The following is a 5,942-nucleotide window of genomic DNA, read 5'->3' as shown; positions in this document are numbered from 1 at the left end:
AGTGGAAGATGGATCCGAGATGGGTAAATAACTAAAGGCAAAAGCGCACATGGGGTTGGATTATGACTTAAGCGTTAATAAATGTGTTCATTTCTATTGGTGACATATTATTTAATTTGCAAATTTTATTTACAAATTTAGTATCCATAGCATTACTCTTTATATATGTGCAATAACACTGTCACATTATGTTATTAGTTTTTGTGCTATAATATGAGTAGATGATAAAATAAAGGGGTTTTTGAACTTTAATCCTTCAAGAAAATTAAAATTTAATAAAAACCTAGTGTTAGATTGAATATTGATTTTAGTCCCTTAATGTGTACTTAATTCAAATTCATATTATATTTTTGTTTTTATATTTAATAGATAACTTATTTAATGTTATTACATTAAATTTTAAATTTATTATTATACACATTTTAATTCATTAATTTTATTTAACTTTCTCTAATTAGTTTACCTAAATGTCTGTATCATAATATATTTTACTAAATTAGTGTAACGAAATGCCTGTAACTAAATATATTGTAGTGAATTAGTGACACGTAAGAAAATATGTAAAAACATAAGTGTACAGAAAATTTTGTACCTAACTATATGATACTAAACTAGTGTACTGAAATGTCGGTATCTAAATATATTACGCTAAACTAGTGTACCAAAATATCCGTACCTAACCATATCATACTAACTCAATGTACCGAAATGTTCGGACCTAAATATATTGTAATGAATTAGTGGCAGATAAGAAAATATGCAAAAACATAAGTGTACCGAAAAATCTCTACGAAAATATTTTCTTATATAAGATGCTTACCATAATGAGAATTAAAATTTATAATATTTTCATAAAATTTAAATTCATAAAATTAAAAATAAAAAAAGAGACATTGAATACATATGCTGCATGAAATAGAGTCTAGGGATTAAAATCAATTTTTAATCTTGTATAAGATATTTTTCTAAACTTCATTTTATTTAGGGATTAAAATTTAGTTTTCTATAAAATTAAACATATCTTATTTTTAAGATATATAATAATTAAAAAATATGCATATATTGTCACATCTCGACCTGGGCTCCCACCACATCCCGGGCTCAACTCCACCGTAGCACTATATTGTCCGCTTTAGGCCCCTACCACACTCTCACCCCTACCACACTCTCACGGTTTTGTTTCTGGGAACTCACATGAGAACTTCCCAGTGGGTCACCCATCATGGGATTGATCTCGTGCGCTACTCACTCAACTTCGGAGTTCCAATGGAACCCGAAGTCAGTGAGCTCCCAAAAAGCCTCGTGCTAGGTAGAGATGTGAATATACATATAAGGCTTACAAGATCCACTCCCCTGGACGATGTGGGATGTTACAATCCAGGTCCGTTTGTCCTTGAAGCATATAAGAAGAAGGTTGACCTTGTCGTTGAGTCGGTTCAATCAACGGCTGATAGAGGGCTACTTGAGTGCGACTGGCCAGATGATGCAAGGGAAGGATAAAATAACATGTTAATGTGCGATGTAGTTAGACGGCTTGTCGTGGATTCGGAGATCAGAAGTGCTTTGTATGCTGTCTTATTGGAGCTTTTCTCTTGTGCTTTCTTGGTCCTTTTGTTTATTCTCTTCGACTCACGTTCTTTAATTTGTTTTTGCACTCAAAGTTGAAAGTTTTGTTTGGATCCGCCAGTTTTGGGATTGAAAAAGTTGAAACTATCAAACGATGAGAGAAACTTGTATATGGAGCTTATCTCATTTATAAGAGATGAATATGGGATACAGAAGATAAATATAGTTCTGATTATATGAAAAAATCTCTTGCACTGACGATACTTTTTGTTTATTTAAGCTAATCCACACAGAATGTAGAAGCATGCGTGCACTCAAGGACCTCATTGTAACTGAGCAAAATAGAGGTATGTAGTTTGTTACCAAGCTTTAATTTATTTTGGCCAATGTTTTCTTCTCACTCGACGAGGAATCAACAACAAAAAACTGTGAATGAAAAAACTCGACAAAAAATTCTGGTACAAGATTTGTGAAGCATGAAACATGTACAATTCATTTGTACAATATCAACAAGTCTTACGAATGAAGATGAATTCATTTACAAGTGAGGATGTGTATGTATGTGTGTATGACTATTTTACTAATAATTTTCCCTTCATTAAGTCACCATGGCCATTTCCAGCCAAGGGCTATAAACCATATTTAGCTCTAAATGTAAAATTAGTCTCCAACCAAAGGTCTAATCAAAAGGAATCAGGCTAAAAAAATTAGGTTAAATTTAGCTCTAGGGCAGACAAAATGTAGCACAGCGTAGACTAAGTTTGGCCTAAAAGAGTAATAAAATATGAGGGAGAATAAAATATGGATCACGAGTCTCTGCATTTAAGATTTGTGCATTATAATAATCTAAAGATTCAAAGTATGACACGTTATCTACAATTAAGTTTACTAGGGCAGACAAAATGTAGCACAGCGTAGACTAAGTTTGGCCTAAAAGAGTAATAAAATATGAGGGAGAATAAAATATGGATCACGAGTCTCTGCATTTAAGATTTGTGCATTATAATAATCTAAAGATTCAAAGTATGACACGTTATCTACAATTAAGTTTACTTTTTCTAAGAAAATGATTTCCAAACTCTGTTAACTAGTTTTGCCGTTAGGTTTTTTTATGCAGTGAAATGCAGGTATATACGTAAAACCTAAATGTATAGATTCAGGATCCATAAAATATAGTGCTGCATATGGTTGGAGATGGGAAAATTTTAGATCTAAAGAAGTCCTTAAAATATTAATTTTTAGAGAGCTAAAACATAGCCAAGAGCTACGTTTAGTTTTCCATGACTGAAGATGACCAAACAATATTTTAGAGCCAGTTTCAAAACGTGTATTTTCATTTTATGGATGAGGGCCTGTAGAGACACAGTCCCTAAAGCTGTGGACATTTCCGTTTATTTGTGTGCATATCATGATAAAATGGGGGTCCAGAATCGAAAAGGAAGAAAAAGTGTGCAGAGAGCCAAAGAGACATCCACCATCATATAAAACACGGAGAAAGAACAGGAAACAACTACGACTTGGACTGTACCAGATTCACTCATTCTGTATATAATTCTATTCCGCCTTCCGATGTCTCCCACTCTCACATTTGATACATCCAGTTCAGGGACCCTCTCCCTGCAATTAACAAGCCATCTATTTCAGCACACTCATCTGCAGAACCTGCCACACCCAAATAAACCTTCAAACTCTGTGCTTTCACATACTGTCAGATCGAAGGAGGAAGAACCACCCACTAAATTGACTGATTCACTCCATACCAATACAAGATCAATATGTCGCATGCAGCTCGTCCTCTTACGTTACTTTTTTTTAGATTCCTAGCCAGGGACGGATACACTAAAATACTCAATTATGTATGAAAATCGTATCCATTTCGTATGTCATCCGTCAAACACGACGGCATTTAAACAAGGCGACACACGAAGAGGATAAACCAAGCAGATCGCAAAAGAGAAACCCTAAACAAATAACCGGATATATATTAAGGGAAATTAAATTTGTACATTGTTTAGGAAAGACGGAAGGACAACCATCTGCATAGAGTAGACTCAAATTCCAGTTAGGCTATCTCCAACCTACCCGGCCAAAGGACCATAGAGTTAAAAATAGCTCGGAATTACAAGAAAACCGTCTCCAACTGAGGACTAGGCCAAAAGGCTTGTGGGCCCCACCAAGCCCAAACCCCCAAATCAGGCTAGCTCTTTGGCTATTTCTAGCCAGCCAGCCAACCCTCCAACTCCACAATGTCAAGCTTGACATTTTGCCAGCAATTCAGCTCAGCCCATTTGAATGTCAACGGTTACATGACATTAGCATGACGTCAACTAGTAATGGCTAGCTAATGTTATGCTGCCGTCAAGTTACCGTTGGAATTTGAAATATTTTTTTTTGGACAAATTTAAAAAAAAAAAATCTATTTTTTTCCCTATACATACCTACACCATTCCTACAACATTGAAAATTGAAGATAAAAAGTGTCACGTAGATAAGAATCCTATCTAAAATTTGCACAACCAATTACATCTCGACACGTGGCACTCGAAACCCTATCGGAAATTTTGTTAAGATTACATAAAAATAAGAAATTTAGAGAGTTACTCACGTTAGCGACACGTTGTTACTCGAAATCCTATCCAAAAAATTATTGAGATTACATAAAGATAAGAAATTTAGAGAGTTACTCACGTTAGCGACACGTTGTTACTCGAAATCCTATCCAAAAAATTATTGAGATTATATCAAGATAAAAAATCCGGAGACTTATTCATTTGGCAACAAGTGGCACTCAAAATATGTTCAAAAACCTTATTTTAATATAGTAGTTTAATTTAATTAACCATATTAATTTAATTAAAATAATAAACTATGTTTGGCTTATGGTTCTTTGGCCCCCTCGGTTGGAGATGGTATACTGTTCATTAAATTATAATTTCTTATAGGGCTATAAGGCTAAAGGGAGCCATTTGGCCCTCCTTCGGTTGGAGATGGCCTTAAGTTAGCTGCCTTAGCTCCCCACGCATGTGGTAATTAATATATGGATTATGTGTCTTTATATTTGCTTGTTGAGTTGTTGTGCATTATTCGCATTTTGCTATATCTTGACCATTATAATAATCCAACGACCTAAAACATATAATGGTCAAGATAGAGCGAAATGCGGGTGAATGCACAACAAGTAAATGTAGAGGTTCGAGATCCTTACATATATTATAATAATTAATTAGAAAAATGGGGTATTATTTTGGGAGCAGTTAGAAATGAGATTGGTTTTGGCCAACCACTGCCTAAAGATAAGCAGTGTTTAAAGGTGGTGTCCATATGTCGGTCAGCCAACCCAGGGAACCAAACCTTTCTGCATCTCATCCGTACTGGACAACAATTAAACAATTTTCACCCATATACATGTAATTAAGAGGATCAATTAAGAATATAATTAATCAGATTCAAAGTACTAAAGCTGGAGTCAGCTAGCTCTGTTACGTACATTGTTCTTAATTTTGAAACCTAAATATAATTATGCATTCTTCATTTTATTATCAACTATGTTTGCTTAATATTTATATTATCTTCACAAACCGCATGCATTGTCAACGTCGCTCCTCATTGATAATGTTAAATATAAACAGAAGTTCATCACAGTTTAATTGCCAGCAATATCTCCACGAATGAAGGCATGCATGCATGTGCCTCGTATTTTCTTATTGTGCCTTGTATATATTCTTGTCCAATGCTACATGTCAACTACGTACTTCGATATGGCTGTCTTGTAAAGCCATGTACCTCTCTCATATTTTCACTTGTATATTACTTCTATTGGTTATCTACCTATAAGTAAAATCTTAAATGTAATTGGGGATGTATGATCACATGAAAAATGAAGAAATGTATCTCCAATTGTATGGCAATATCTCTTTCCTTCAAACCTCATTCTCCTTCTCTTCCCTCTTATTTGAATAGTTACTATTAAGCCGCATCAAATTTTGTGTTGATTTTTTTATAGAGAAAGGAAAACAAAAAGAAAAGTGTAAGACTTTCTATGACTCTTTTTTACCTCATGTTTTAACGTTAATTCTAGTGCCACTATTATAAAACATTATGTAAAAAACATGAGGTGGCAGATAGTTTATGAAGAGTTTCACTTTTGAAAGAGTCCTCTTAACATTGCTCATTCATAACACCCCTTAATTTCAAGTAAACATGTACAAGTTCATAGAGAACGTAAATTCACCTATAATTTACCCCTTTTTTTCATACTTTAATTTGCAACAATCGGATTAAGACGAGAGTCCAAGCAATATCGGGCTGGACTCTAGGCCCAGTAATACTATTCCCCCACGTTCCAGATTTATAGGGCCCAAACTACCCAACGCTGC

This window comes from Pyrus communis, chromosome 15 (assembly GCF_041283825.1).
Source record: "Pyrus communis isolate YQ-2024b chromosome 15, ASM4128382v1, whole genome shotgun sequence".
Lineage (NCBI taxonomy): Eukaryota > Viridiplantae > Streptophyta > Magnoliopsida > Rosales > Rosaceae > Pyrus > Pyrus communis.
This window is presented reverse-complemented; position numbering follows the sequence as displayed.